Source organism: Hemiscyllium ocellatum, chromosome 8 (assembly GCF_020745735.1).
Source record: "Hemiscyllium ocellatum isolate sHemOce1 chromosome 8, sHemOce1.pat.X.cur, whole genome shotgun sequence".
NCBI lineage: Eukaryota > Metazoa > Chordata > Chondrichthyes > Orectolobiformes > Hemiscylliidae > Hemiscyllium > Hemiscyllium ocellatum.
Window position 1 is genome coordinate 91,947,331 of NC_083408.1, and position 15,687 is coordinate 91,963,017.

A 15,687-nucleotide genomic window follows, 5' to 3' on the forward strand; every position below is an offset into this window, starting at 1 on the left:
GAGGATATTTAATATGGCCTATGGTTAAGAAATCATTTTTTTGCAGTGACATAGTTAATCACATGCTTAGGAGGAAATGAGGTCAATATACTAAGGCATGTTTATCACTTTGTAACAGTACATAATTCATGGATGCTACAGCCCTCTGGCAAAACTTACTTTGTTTATCTGTTCAAAGTTAACCTCAGCAACAATGTGACTTGCTATTATTAGCAACAGTTCCAAAAGGACATTCATCCCTGTCATTTTCCCTGAAACTCCATTTAGAGTGGGAAGTGTGTGATACTGCTGTTACTTAGGTCTTTGATACTGTACATCCTTCATCATTTAAACAGCTAACTGCAAATTTTGCTGGCCATGACATGGTTCTGACATTAATGTTGACAAATAGCAAAACTCAAAGGAATACTCTGAACTGTTGAGGAATGAAAGTTGATCTAACTGAAACATTTAAGATTCTGAGAAAGTTTGACTAAATATATTGAGGGTTTGGTTAGGGAAAAAGAAGAAAACATATGTCAGGAATAGACAGGATAGATCAAGTGAATCCTTAGAAGAGTATAAAGGCAGTAGGAGTGTATTTAAGAGAAATCAGGAGGGCAAAAAGGGGACGTGAGATAGCTTTGGCAAACAGGGTTAAGGAGAATCCAAAGAGATTTTATAAATACATTAAGGTCAAAAGAGTAACTAGGGAGAGAATATGGAACCTCAAAGATCAGCAAAATGGCCTTTGTGTCGAGCTGCAGGAGATGTGGGAGATACTAAATGAGTATTTTGCATCAGTATTTACCGTGGAAAAGGACATGGAAGATATAGACTGTAGGGAAATAGATGGTGACATCTTGAAAAATTATCCGCATTACAGAGGAGGAAGTGCTGAATGTCTTGAAACACATAAAAGTGGATAAATCCCCAGAACCTGATCAGGTGTACCATAGGGAAGTGATTGCTGGGCCTCTCACTGAAATATTTGTATCATCGATAGTCATAGGTGAGGTACCGGAAGACTGGAGGTTGGCTAACGTGTTGCCACTGTTTAAGAAGGGCGGTAGAGACAAGCCAGGGAACTATAGACCAGTGAGCTTGATATTGGTGGTGGGCAAGTTGTTAGAGGGAATCCTGAGGAACAGAATGTACATGTATTTGGAAAGGCAAGGAGTAAAAAGTGAGGTCTGCAGATGCTGGAGATCAGAGCTGAAAATGTGTTGCTGGTTAAAGCACAGCAGGTTAGACAGCATCCAAGGAACAGGATGCTGCCTAACCTGCTGTGCTTTAACCAGCAACACATTTTCAGTTTGGAAAGGCAAGGACTGATTAGGGAGAGTCAACATGGCTTTGTGCATGGGAAATCATGTCTCACAAACTTGACTGAGTTTTTTGAAGAAGTAACAAAAAGGATTGACGAGAGCAGAGTGGTAGACGTGATCGATATGGACTTCAGTAAGGTGTTCAACAAAGTTCCCCATGGGACACTGGTTAGCAAGGTTAGGACTCATGGAATACATGGAGAACTAGCCATTTGGATACATAACTAACTTAAAGGTAGGATACAGAGGGTAGTGGTGGAGGGTTGTTTTTCAGACTGGAGTGCCACAAAGATCAGTGCTGGGTCCACTACTTTCATCATTTACATAAATGTTTTGATGTGAGCGTGAGAGGTATAGTTAGTAAGTTTGCAGACGACAGCAAAATTGGAGATGTGGTGGACAGCAAAGAAGGTTACCTCAGATTACAACAGGGACTTGAACAGAAAGGCCAATGGACTGAGAAGTGCCAGATGGGGTTTAATTTAGATAAATGCGAGGTGCTGCATTTTGGGAAAGCAAATCTTAGCAGGACTTATACACTTAATGGTAAGATCCTAGGGAGTGTTGCTGAACAAAGAGACCTTGGAGTACAGGTTCATAGCTCCTTGAAAGTGGAGTCACATGTAGATAGGATAGTGAAGAAGGCATTTGGTATGCTTTCATTTATTGGTCAGAGCATTGAGTACTGGAGTTGGGAAGTCATGTTGCGGCTGTACAAGATATTGGTTAGGCCACTGTTGGAATATTGCATGCAATTCTGGTCTCCTTCCTATTGGAAAGATGTTGTGAAACTTGAAAGGGTTCAGAAAAGATTTACAAGGATGTTGTCAGGGTTGGAGGATTTGAGTTATAGGGAGAAGCTGAGCAGGCTGGGGCTATTTTCCCTGGAGCATTGGAGGCTGAGGGGTGACCTTATAGAGGTTTATAAAATTATGAGGGGCATGGATAGGTTAAATAGGCAAAGTCTTTTCCCTGGGGTGGGGGAGTCCAGAACTAGAGGGCATAGGTTTAGGCTGAGAGGGGAAAGATATAAAAGAGACCTCAGGGGCATCTTTATCACGCAGAGGGTAGTATGGGTATGGAATGAGCCACCAGAGGAAGTGGTACAGGCTAGTACAATTGCAATATTTAAAAGGCATCTGGATGGATATATGAATAGGAAGAGTTTGGAGGGATCTGGGCTGCGTGCTGGCTGGTGGGACTACATCAGGTTGGCTTATCTGGTCGGCATGAACGGATTGGACCAAAGGGTCTGTTTCCATGCTGTACATCTCTATGGTTCTATGAATATGACAGGGTAGATGCAAAGACTAGGGGACATTGTTTTAGAATATCAGATTGGCCATATAGAACTGATCATACATTCAGACCTGAGATGAGGAGAAACCTCTACACATGGATGCTTGTGAATGCTTAGGACTCACTATCCGAGAATGTTGTGGATGCTCAGGTAAGATGAATTTGGTAAGATTCATTGGACTCTACGTGAATCAAAAGATATGGAGATTGGAGAGATAGAGAAATTGACGTAGATAATAAACCAAGATCTTACCTAATGATACAGAAGGTCATGGTAGGCCCAGAGCAGGGCCTCCTGGTTGTGGGCCTAGAGTAACCCACCCAGACCCTATATTTATCCCTGACAATTGCACCTAACACTATGGGCAATTTAGCATGGCCAATTCATCTAACCTGCATGTCTTTAGATTGTGGAAGGAAACCAGAGCACCAGGAGGAAACCCACAGAGACACAAGGAGAATGTGTAAACTCCACACAGTCAAGTCAGCTGAGGCTGGAATCGAACCCATGTCCCTGGTGCTGTGAGGCAGCAGTGCTAACCACTGAGTCACTGTGCCGCACCTGTGTGTAGAGCCTTTTATTTAATTTTTCAAGCTGTTACATTCAGAAAGCTTATCAAATAGAAAAAATAAGAAAATTTTAGAAGAATTCAAGGAACTCAAAATTTATAAAGAAAGAACTTTATTCACAATGTCTTCATATCCTCATCATAAAGTATTTCATAGCCAAATGTTACTTGAGTGTATTCATTATTGTTATGTAGACAGAAAAATACTGCCAATTTGTACATAAAATCCCATCAGTGATGTAATTAATCATTTAGTACCTTTCTGGATGATGGTCAACTTCCCATTTTTTGACTGGTATTATTTAAACTACTAAATACGTCCAAACAAATTAAGCTTGTTTTCATTTAACATCTTATCTAAAAGTCATCACCTTCATTAATACAATATTCTGATACTAAACTTACGTTATTTTCTCTGACCTTGGAATGAGACTAGAACTCAAGATCCTCTGATTTAATGTTAAATAGATTGCAGCTGAGTCAAGCTGACACAAGTTCGTACCAATATTTGGGACTGACACATCTTAACTTCTATTTGAATGAAAGAGATGCACAACTTAATGCATATATGCAGGAGTCAGATTTTTTGGTCATCATGAATTTTGTGATGAGGATAATTATATGTTTAAAAATACTGAATTGATGACTGAATGTAATATCCTATTTTTCTCAAAGAATTAATATGCATTTTTGACAGTGTCTTGTTTCTTACTAGACAGTGAATCTAGTGTGAACAATAATACCCATCATGTTATCATTATGTGTACCTTCTCTAAATTAACAAGGAAAACTCAATGTGTTTTTGCCCAAATATCCTATAAGTTTACCTAGATTCTAATATGATTATTTTAGTGTACATTGAAAGAGATTTGTATAACTTTACGGAACGTGGTGTTCACTATCTACTTCACTTTCAAATGCTTTTCTGTGTCACAATTTATTGGAAGGCAATGATGAGATTATAGACCACGAAGCCATAAGACATAGAAGCAGAAGTAGGTCTTTGGATCCATCCCATCAATTCCACAATTTAGTAAGAGTATGGTTGATCTGGTCATCTTCACCTTCACTTTCCTATCTTTTCCACATAACCTTTGTTTGCCTTACTGAGTAAAAATCTGGGTATCTCAGTTTTGAATATTCTTAATGATCCACCCACAACAGCTCTCTGTGGTAAATAGTTCTGGAAGATCACTACCTTCTGAGAGAAGATATTCCATGGGTGGCACTGTGACTCAATGTTCAGCACTGCTGTCTCACAATGCCAGGGACCCATGGTTCGATTCCAGCCTTGGATGACCATCTGTGTGGAGTTTGCACATTCTTACCATGTCTGTGTGTGTGCTCCTGGTACTCCAGTTTCCTTCCACAGTCCAAAGATGTGCAGGTTAGGTGGATTGCTTATCCTAAATTGGCCTGTAGTGTCCAGGGATGTACAGGCTAGGTGGGTTACACCATAGGAAATGCAAGGTTACAGAGATAGGGAGTGGGAGAGAGTGAGATGTTTTTCAGAAGGTCTATGTGGACCTGATGGGCTGAATGGCCTGCTTCCACATTGTGGGGTTCTATGATTCCTCATCTCTATCTTAAACGGGTGACTTTGAGATTATGTCCTCTGGTCCTTATGTCTTGCACAAGGAGAAACATCTTCTCCACATCTACTGTGTCAAATCCCTAAGAATCTTATATGTTTCAACAAAGTTGCCTCTTATTCTTCTAAACTCGGATGTGTAAGGCCCAGTCTACTCAATGTCTTCTCACAGTAACATTTCTCCACACTTGGAATCAACCTGGTGAACCTTCTTCTGAATTGCCTCCAATTGTAGTCTGAGATAAGGGGACCAAAACTGTTCACATTATTCTAGTACACTACTGAGAATAGGCATTTTACAAGACTCATTCATATAGTTTTTATAAAAAGCTGTACTGTAGGGTGTTAATAGCTCCCTCACAGATGCGACCTTGCAAGCACAGGGAGTGAGGAAGGATCTAATTCTGAGATTCAAGGTTCAGGCTGTGGAAAAAAGTCAGTCTTGAATCTATACATGCTTGAGTAAATCTGCACGGATATGTTGACAGATAATATTTACTTTAGCTTTAGGTACGAGCACGCAAGCCATTTTGCCTGTTTTGAAATGTAGCACATGCAGTTGCAACTTTTAATTCTCTGAACAGATGGACTCTTTGGATCTTGTATGATGAAAGAGAGGAACCTTTGTTCCCAATTCATCAGAATTATGCAGAGATAGATAAACTTTAATTTCGCACAACAAATGTGATCCATAAACTACATGGAACAGAAGCATTATGTTGTCTTCAAGCTAGGTTAGATGTTCAATTCTAAATGTCTCAATCCTGCAGAGTCATTGACTCAATATCCCTGCCAAGTGAACAGCTGTGCTCCTGGGAGGAATTCCTAAATTGTCAGAAGCTGGTTGGTTCAAAGTTAACACGTGGGTTACTAGATTTAGAGTGGAAGGAAGAATTGAGGGGTTGCGCGAGAGAGATCAAGCCCTTTCACCAATCACAGAACAGGGGCTGCATGTTCTCAGATTCTTATAGGAAGGTATTCTTGCAATGAATGGAACAGGAATTTTGTCTTTCAGGCTAAACTCTTCTAAAACGTGAAAAGCAGTGATGGATCCATTGTTGTTAAGTTGGTAGAACACCAGGGGTCTTTGTGAATATAATTAAAAAGAAAATATTTGATGTACAGTGTGGGATTATGGTAAATTAATGTTACTTCTGCATTCTCAATTATAATTTCTGATACAAGGCGAATGAACTCACATCAGTGTGTAATTGTTTCAGCCAGGAGCTGAGTCAACAGGAATGGGAACTATGTGGAGGAAATGCATAATTGTTTTTTTGTATTAGCTAAAAATGTATGCAAGAAAGAAATGGGACTGTAAGACAATGGTTAAAAAAAATACAGGCTTAGTGGTAAGATGCTGTGAAGACAGGCCTGTATAAACAGTACGTATAAACATCTGTTTCCCACTTTTACAGAAACACAGGAACAAACCCCAATTAAAAGGGCTTAGTGATAAGATGCTGTGAAGGACGGCACAGATGGAGGGAGTAAATAATGGTAAGGCAAGGATGTGCCCACAGCAGGATGAAGGCAAATGGCCTTGAGAACAGGAATGAGCATTTTTTTCACAGACAAGACCGGATAAGACACGAGATAAACAGGAGTAATGGGTACCAGTCTTAGGGAAGTGGAGGATGTAAAGGGGTGTGTGTGTGTGTGTGTGTGGAAACAATGAAATAAGAAATAAAATGTAGGAACCAAATTATATAAATATCGAGTATTTGTTGAATTCAGTGTGTTTTGTCCCTGCCTTGTGGACATCACACCCACTTGCAAGTGTGAAATAAAGGGCACTACTGATTCAGATCTTGTCTCGGACTGAAATTATTGCAGTGAGTGAGCTTTGTTTCTCACATACAGTATAAGGGAAACGTTGGGTTCAAATTGGGATTAAAAATGAAATACTCTTGCGATTTCCCCCTCCCCCCGGGCATTTCCGAGGTACTAAATAAATAAATCAAAGAATTGCGAACGCCGGAGATCTGAAATAAAATCGGAATTTGGAGGAGTCAGGTCACTAAACTCAAAATGTTGACTTTGTTTGTCTCCTCACGAATGCTGCCAGACCTTCCGAGTTTCTCCAGCAATTTCTGTTTTTGTTTGTACGAAAGAAATACTTTGTGTCCGCCTGAATGAAAAGAAAAAGATGGTTCCAATGTTGCGGTAAAGAGGGAGCTTTTGAGAAAATGGACAGGATCGAAATAAAGCGGGAATTGAAACGTTGCCGGTGACAGAAAAGTCAGCGGTTCGGATGTATTTGAGATTGCTGGGAAAAATCGAAGGCTTTGGTCACAGTTTTCTGATCCTTTTTAATGCCAGAGGAGGGAAGGATTGCAAACATTACACCCAGTCTAAAACGCGGGAGAAGGATAAAGCCAGTGGCTGGCGGCCAATCAGAATAACAAAACACACACACATCTCAGAACAGAAGCCTTGACTGGCAGCTAGCTATTCCTGAACTCGTTTCTCGGGTTTGTACAGTTCATCTTGCTTCAGGTTTCAAACTGCTGACGATATTTATGTTACACAACAGGAACGCAGGGGGTAAACAAGTTTGATGAACTCCCAGAAAGCTACTACTGCATATACATGGTCAATACTGACTGACCGTTCGATACTGACAATAATGTAAGTCAGAGGTCACAGGACACCAGGTTATCGTCCAACAAGTTTATAGTCCAATAAGCTGCTCCGAAAGCTTGTGATTTCAAATAAACATGTTGAACTATAACTTGGTGTCGTCTGACCTCTGACTTTTGTCCACCCAGAGCAATACCTGCAGCTCCATGCCATGGCAATAATATGAAAGCAGAATGCACATACATACACACAGCAAACTGCCTAGAATTTAACTGAAATATCTCGAGACCCCTGGAGTTCCAGATCGAGCCCGGCCTCTGACCCCTGGGTGTCTGTCCATGTAGACACTGGAGTTATGCCTTCAAGAGACCTAACAAACCTGGGACTTTTACCATGCATTTGTGGATGCTATCTGCACTGCCACGCTGGTTGGCTGAAACGATTATTTCCACTGATGGAATTGGTGTTGGCCTTCTTGAAGGAATTAAGGTTTTAGCGAGCAATGCGTAAACCGAGATTTTAAGCAGCCTTGTTATTTTTCTTTGGCGTTTGCATTTCTCTGAAACACTTATTTTGCCGTTTCGAATTGCAAAGACAGCGCACACGGTTGCAATGATAAATTACCGTTTATCCTGTCGCGGGACTTCTTTGCAATCCGCAGTTCAATGTCCCTGTTTAATCTTTTAGATTAAAGCCTATCCGGAGACGTTCCTTGAGCTTTTTTAGTATCCCGATTTCCTCCCGTCTCGTCTGCCTTCCACTCTGCTTGCCCTTTATGCAAGAATAGAGGGCATTGAAGCAGCTCTATTTTTGTATCAGTGCATGACCAATCATGACAGATGAACTATGGTCGTGTATCAACCAGCTGGAGTGTGACTGGAAAGTATATTTAACTGTGCTGAACTATCCTCATCGTTCTCGACCTGTCTGTAGCTCTCGGTATGCTTCAAAATACTGTTGGGCTCCAGTGCTGCTTCTTTGTTGCTTAGTTAGTTGGGAATGTTCCTACTCACAGTGCACAGAGAATCCCCCACATTATTTCTGTTTCTGTGGTCAAACTCAGACCCTCCTAAGTATCAATGTTTGGACTCCTATTATTCATCAACGTGATTCCAAGCGGCAACATCAGCTAAATATGTTCTATCCCTGCTCTCTGCCTTTCCTAAATATTAGGAAATTTTAGATTATTTACAGTGTGGAAACAGGCCCTTCGCCCCAACAAGTTCACACCGACCCGCCAAAGCACAATCCACCCAGGCCCATTCCCCTACATTTCACCTAACACTATGGGCGATTTAACATGGCCAATTCACCTAACCTGCACATTTTCGGACTGTGGGAGGAAACCGGAGCACCCGGAGGAAACCCACGCAGACACGGGGAGAAATGTGCAAACTCTACATAGACAGTTGCCTGAGGCCCATTATTTTCAGTCCCCACTATGCAGTCTGTTCCCAAGCTATTAACTCTATCTCTCCACTTGGTAATAGTCTGAGACTAAGCTGGTCAGTTCTTAAACTTGCTTGACCCCCCCACATTAGCTTCTGAGTACACATTTTCACCATCACAACACCACTTTTTTCCACTTCTATAAAATTGACCAACTTTGCCTTTGTTTAAACTCAGCTGCTGTTCAAACCTTCATTCACACCTTAGCTACCTTCAGACTTGGCAACTAAATTGTCCTCTTGGTTAGTCTCACACTTCTACCTTCCAGAAAATTGGGGTCAGCCAAAATTTACTGCCTATGTCTTAACTCACACCAAGTCCTATTCACCGCATCACTTATGCACTCAATGGCCCTCATTGACTCAGGGATGGGATAAATGGACAAAGTCTCTTCCCTGGGGTGGGGGAGTCCAGAACTAGAGGGCATAGGTTTAGGGTGAGAGGGGAAAGATATAAAAGAGACCTAAGGGACAACCTTTTCATGCAGAGGGTGGTACATGTATGGAATGAGCTGCCAGAGGAAGTGGTGGAGGCTGGTACAATTGCAACATTTAAAAGGCATCTGGATGGGTATACGAAAGGAAGGCTTTGGATAGACATGGGCCAGGTGCTGGCAGGTGGGAATGGATTGGGTTGGGATATTCGGTCGTCATGGACACGTTGGACCAAAAGATCTGTTTCTATGCTGTACATCTCTGACTCTATGATTCCTGCACAAGCCATGTCTTGATTTTAAAATCATTACCCATAGGTTCAATTCCCTTCATGACCTTGTCAGGACCCAGCTACACAGCATTCCAAGATATCAAATTCTAGCCTTTTGAACATACACAATCTTAATTCCTCTATCACTGGTGACTGTGTCTTTATTTGCCAAGGCATTAAGTTCTGGAAGTTCCTCCCTGGCACCTCTCCACGTGATCTCTCTTTTCTCCATTAAGATAGCTCTAGAGTCATACAATATGGAGACAGACCCTTCGGTTCAACCAATCCATGACAAACATAATCCCAAACTAAACTAGACCCACCTGTCTGCTGCTGACCCATATCCCTCCAAACCTTTCCTATTCATTTATTTACAGCTAAACATCGTAACTGTGCCCACATCTACCACTTCCTCAGGAAGTTCATTCCAAACATGAACCACCCTGTATGTAAAAAAATGATCTCTTATGTCTTTTTTAAATCTCTTTCCTCTCACCTTAAAAATGTGCTCCCCTAGTTTTGAAATTCCCCCTCCTTAGGAAAAGACAGCTACCATTAACCCTGTCTATACCATTCATGATTTTATAAGCTTTTATAAGGTTACCTCTTAATCTCCTACGCTCCAGTGAATAAAATCCCAATCTATCCAGCCTTTCTTTATAACTCAAACCTTCGATATCTGGCAACGTCCTAGTAAATCTCTTCTGAACCTTCTCCAGTTTAATAATATCCTTTCTATAACTAGGCAACTATAACAGGACACAGTACTCCAGAAGAGGCCTCACCGATATCCTGTACAGCTGTAACATGACTTACCAACTCATATACTCAAAGGACTGAGCAATGAAGACAAGCATGCTACACACCTTTTTAATGACCTTGTCTATATGTGATGCAAACTTCAAAGAATTATGTACCTGCGCCTCTAGGCCCTCTTCTACAACACCACCATTCATTCCTGCTGAAGGGCTTTTGCCCAAAACGTCGATTTTCCTGCTCCTTGGCTGCTGCCTGACCAGCTGTGGTTTTCCAGCACTACCCTAATCTAGATTCTGATCTCCAGCACCTACAGTTTTCACTTTTGCCTAACACCACCCAAGGCCCTACCATTAATTGTATAAGTCCTACCTCTGTTTCTTATACCAAAATACAATACCTCGCAGATATCCAGATTGAACACCATGTGCCATTTTTCAACCATTGACCTAATTGATATGATCCCTTTGTAATGTTAGAAAACCTTCTTCATTGACACCAATTTTGGTGTAATTCGCAAACTTACTAATCATGCGCCTTGTAATATCCTCATCCAAATCATTTACATAGAAGACAAACAAAAGTCTTTAAAAACTCTTTGGCCAAACAGTCAGTCATCTGACCTAATTTCTCTTCATGACTCCATGTCATGTTTCAATTTATAATGCTCTTATGAAGCACCTTAGGACATTTAATTACATTTAAAGATATCATATATTGTTGTTATTGCATCAACTATTCAATGGTTGAAATACTCAGTCATGCCTTAGTTACCTCTAGACTTGACTATTAAGTGTTTTCTTGAACAGCTCCCACCGTTTGCTCTCCATCAAAACTTTGCTGCACATATTTTAACTCATATCAAGTCTTATTTACCAACTCTACTCAGCTAAATTAGTGCCCAGTCTGTCAACATGTTAATTTTAAAGATCACCTGCTTGTTTTCAAATCTGTCCATGGACCCATCCCATCTGTAACCTCCTCCAGCTTTACAATCCTCTGAAATCTGAGCCATCCTGAAAATATGACCTTTTATGTATCTTTAATCTTCAATATTTCTCAGGAGACCATGCCTCCGCTGCATTGGCTTTAAGCTTTAGGATTCCTTCTCTGGTGAATGTTTCAGACATGCATAAATTGGTAGTTTTCTCATACTCTGAGTTAGAAGGTTATGGGCTTAAGTCTACTCCAGAAAATTGAATACAAACATGGAGGTTTGCCTCTCCTGTACAGTACTGAGGGAATATTGCTTTGTCAGAGGTGCCATATTTCTGATGTTGTCTGTCACATCAGGTGGACATAAAGCATTTCATGATACTGTTTCAATAAATTTATCCAGAGTATCTGGTCAATCTTTAGCATGAAATTAACATCAGAAAAACAGTTTAATTGATCATTATTACATAGCTATTTATAGGAGCCTGCTGTGCAATTTAGCTGCTGAATTTCCTACCTTACAACACTGTCTAGACTTCAAAAGTGCTTCATTAATTGCAACGTGCTTTGGGACATCATAAGGTTGTGTGAATGCTATATAAATGCAAGTGTTTAGTTTCTTCATTCTGCCTTTCTAGTTTTCTCCCCTCCTTTAATATCCTCATTAAAATTCTTTGTCCAAGCTTTTATCACTTGTCCTAATATCGTCTTGCTAAGTTCTTGTGTCAAACTCTGTCTGATTACCCTCCAGTAATAAGACCCCTAAGACAGTTTACTACACTAAATTGTTATTATTCTTGCACATTTACAATAAGAATTACAATTCTGACAATTTACTGTATAAAATAAATGATCTTTCTACAGGATAAAATTTTCATTTGATGAGACTTCCATCATTTCACTTACATCATACTCCACTTTGGGTTTCAATTGATGGTCATGATTATGTTAATTACTTTAATTTAAGAGCAAAGATTAATTGAGAAAGTCTCTATTACATTCCTTGATAAGATGTGTTGTACTCAGTAAGATGTTAAATGCAACGTACAGGAGTTTAGGAAGCCTGCATATATTTATATCAATTTTATGTTAAAGGTTTTTGACCACAGGCTTTATCTGATGCAATATATTTATCTGTTAAGTGCCTGATTGCTTCTAGGCTGAGCAATGGGATTCTAAATTTAGAGCACAGACTACACTACATGCTTCATGGCTTCGGTATTTTGCGAATTATTGATTGCTTTCCAAGAGGAGACATGAATTCAAGAAACACCTCTGAATATTACCGGGGGAAACATTGGCTAAGAACTGTGTACAAAACACTAGATTCAGAAGACGAAGGGTGCCATCTTTGCATTCATGCCAAGGTTTCCTTCTGGCAGACATGCAAAATTGAGGAAATGTCAACATTGTCAGTTTCTGGTCTGACTCCAGAGAGAAGACATGTGAGATTCTCTGTAGGAGGCTCTGGTAAAGCACATGGGACAAAATTAGCTGACCTAAGTACAAATTCAATCTTTAAACCAAGTTTAAAATGTAAGCAAACTTGCTACTCCAGTGAGATCAAATGTTACTATCCACTGTCTCAGAAATGTGCAGACCTATCTGGGTGGTGTAAAGTGGGTACTGCAAGGTTGGGATTCACCATTACAGCGACTAGTCTCAGATTGGTAGTTACACTCTAAACAAAGACTTTAATCTATCATGGGAAGTAATGCCAGTATTCAGTTACGGCTTGCCATTATCAGGTTCCAGAATAGTGACACTGTCATAACTGGTTGTGATTTGATATTAGAATTACTTGGAGCTTTGACTTCTGTTTATGTTTAGTTATGGTCAATCCTCAACAAAATGGAATTTCCTGAGAATGGAAATGGTTGTGATTTATTTATTTTTTTCTCTAGAAACATAATACAATGGTAGGTGATTTTGAATTATAAACACCACAAATTAATAGCTTGGCCACCTGTTAAACTCCCTCTAATTTTCATTTTTATCAAGGACAATTGTTTAATTGATGTCCAAACCATTAAAATATCATTTTTACACTGCCATTTAAAATCATGATAAACGTGGTTATCATTCAATGTTTATCATTTCTACTGAGAGAACGAGGATTTGCAATGTTCTCAATTTCCTGCTACTCTTCCTCGTTTATCTTTTAGAAGAACCTCTATCAAGAAAAAAACTGAAATGTCGAGCTCTGAACAGTTAACAACTGATAGTAGAAGTTTCACATCCTTTATGATTGGAAAACTAACAAACTATAAGCAGTTGAAGATCCCTTAAAACAATCTTTAAAATACTAAGCTATCTACACTAATCCCACTTTCCAAAACTTAGCTCATAAACTTGAATGTTATGACATTTCAAGTGCTCTTTCTTGTACCTTGAAATGTTGCGAGGTTTTCCACCTCTATTACCCTCCCAGGTAGTGCATTCCAGAGTCCCATCACCCTCTAGGTGAAAATATTTTCCTCAAATTCCATCTAAACCTCCTGCCCTGCACCTTAAAATTGTGCTCCTTCGTTATCATGACCCTTCAACTAAACAGAACAGCTACTTCCTCTTCAAGTTATCAATCCCAATCATAAGCGTCATGATTTGGAAGTGCTGGTGTTGGACTGGGATGTACAAAGTTAAAAATCACACAACACCAGGTTATAGTCCAACAAGTTTATTTGAAAGCACTAGCTTTTGGAACACTGCTCCTTCATCAGGTAGTTGTGGAGTACAAGATCGTACCACAAAGAGCTTATAGCAAAAGTTTACAATGTGATGTAACTAAAATTATATATTAAAAAAGACCTGGATTGTTTGTTAAATCTCTCATCTTTTAGAATAACCGTGCTGGTTTCAGCTCTTTCATATGCAAATCCCAGAACCTTTTTTAAAGTTAAATTCTCAACTGAACTTTAACAACAGGTGCCATGTCAGCTCAGATAATGCATTCAAGGTGTGAGGTGCCCTGTGTGAGGCTGTCTGCGCTCCAATGTTCAGACTGATTCTATTTCTAAAAAAGGGGATTTACATAATCTTCAATCGATTCATGCAGTTTTTGAGCAAAATAAGATGTAATTCTGCAAGTACAAATTCACCCCACAAACTTAGATGTATGTGTGTGCATGTGTGTGTGCGTGTCGGGGAGGGGTTGGGGGGGCTGGTTTGAGTGTCTGTGAGAGAGTGTGTGTATGTGTATGAGTGTGAGTGTAAAGGGGTATAAATTTTTGAGAGGGTGCGTGTGTGGTGTGAATGTGGGAGTGTATATATGAGCGTATGAGAGAGAGCATGTGTATGAGAGAGGGTCTGTCGGTGAGATAGAGTGTGTGTGTGTGTGTGTGTGTGTGTGTAACTTGGCTATCAGCCTCTGCTCGGCCACTTTGTATTGTTGCCTATCCCTAAGATCGCCTTGGAGGATGGTCACCCAAAGGTCCAAGTTTGAATGTCCTGAGCTGCTGATGTGTTCTCTGACTGGAAGGCACTTTGGATGCTGCCAGAACTGCTGTACTCTTCCAGCACCACTAATCCAGAATCTGGTTTCCAGCATCTGCAGTCATTGTTTTTACCTGGAAGGGAACACTCTGCCTGTTGATTGTTGTATGGTGTCCATTCATCTGTTGCTAAAGTCTCTGTTCCATTTTGCCAATGTACCGTGCCTCAGGGCATCCTTGCCTGCAACATTTTAGATAGACAACATTGGCTAAGTCACATGAGTACCTGCCATGTACATGTTGGGTGGTGTCCTCACGTGCAATGGTGGTATCAGTGTCGACACTGACACATCTTGCAACATCTGCCATGACAGGTTGTGTGGTCTTGTCCTGAAGGCTGGGCAGTTTGCTGCGAACAATAATTTGTTTGAGGTTTGGTGTTTGTTTAAAGGCGAGAAATGGAGGTGTGGGGAAGGTCTTGGTGAGATGCTCATCCTCATTGATAATGCGTTGTGGGCTGCAAAGAACATGGTCTAGTTTTTCAGCTCCTGGAACGTACTGGACAACGAAGGGTACCCTGTTGGTTGCAGCTTGTGTCTATCTCCTGAGGAGGTCATTACAGTTTCTCGCTGTGGCACAACGGAACTGGCAGTCGATATGTTGAGCCATTGTACCCCTTTCTTATGAGGGTATCTTTGTGTACTTCCAAGTGTCCACCATGTTCCTACTCATCTGAACAGATCCTTTGTATGTGTAGGGCTTGTCCGTAGTGGATGGCTGTTTTAATATATTTTGGGTGAAAGCAGGAGAAGTGTAACATTGTGAAATTATTCATGGGTTTGTGGTCGAGTGAGGTGCTGAGATGTCCACCTTTGATGGAGATGCATGTGTCCTAGAGTGAGACAGATACTAGAGAGTAGTTTGTGGTGAGTTAGATGGGTGAGATGAAACTCGTTGATATCACTGTGTAGTTGTTTCAGTAATGCCTGATGGAGCCATTCTTGGACACTTGCATCTCCCTAAAGGATGGGCACCTCAGCACCTCACTTTACCGCAAACCC

The 15,687-nt window shown here is 40.5% G+C and overlaps 1 protein-coding gene across 1 annotated transcript in view; it reads right to left on the bottom strand.

Annotated features, from left to right (window-relative positions):
• Positions 1-8,098, bottom strand: part of asb2a.1 (ankyrin repeat and SOCS box containing 2a, tandem duplicate 1) — a 44,468-nt gene extending 36,370 nt beyond the window's left edge. The window contains exon 1 of the mRNA XM_060828555.1: positions 7,974-8,098. The gene's annotated coding sequence lies outside the window, so the exon portion shown is untranslated. The remainder of the gene's footprint in view (positions 1-7,973) is intronic.
• Positions 8,099-15,687: the final 7,589 nt, after the last annotated feature.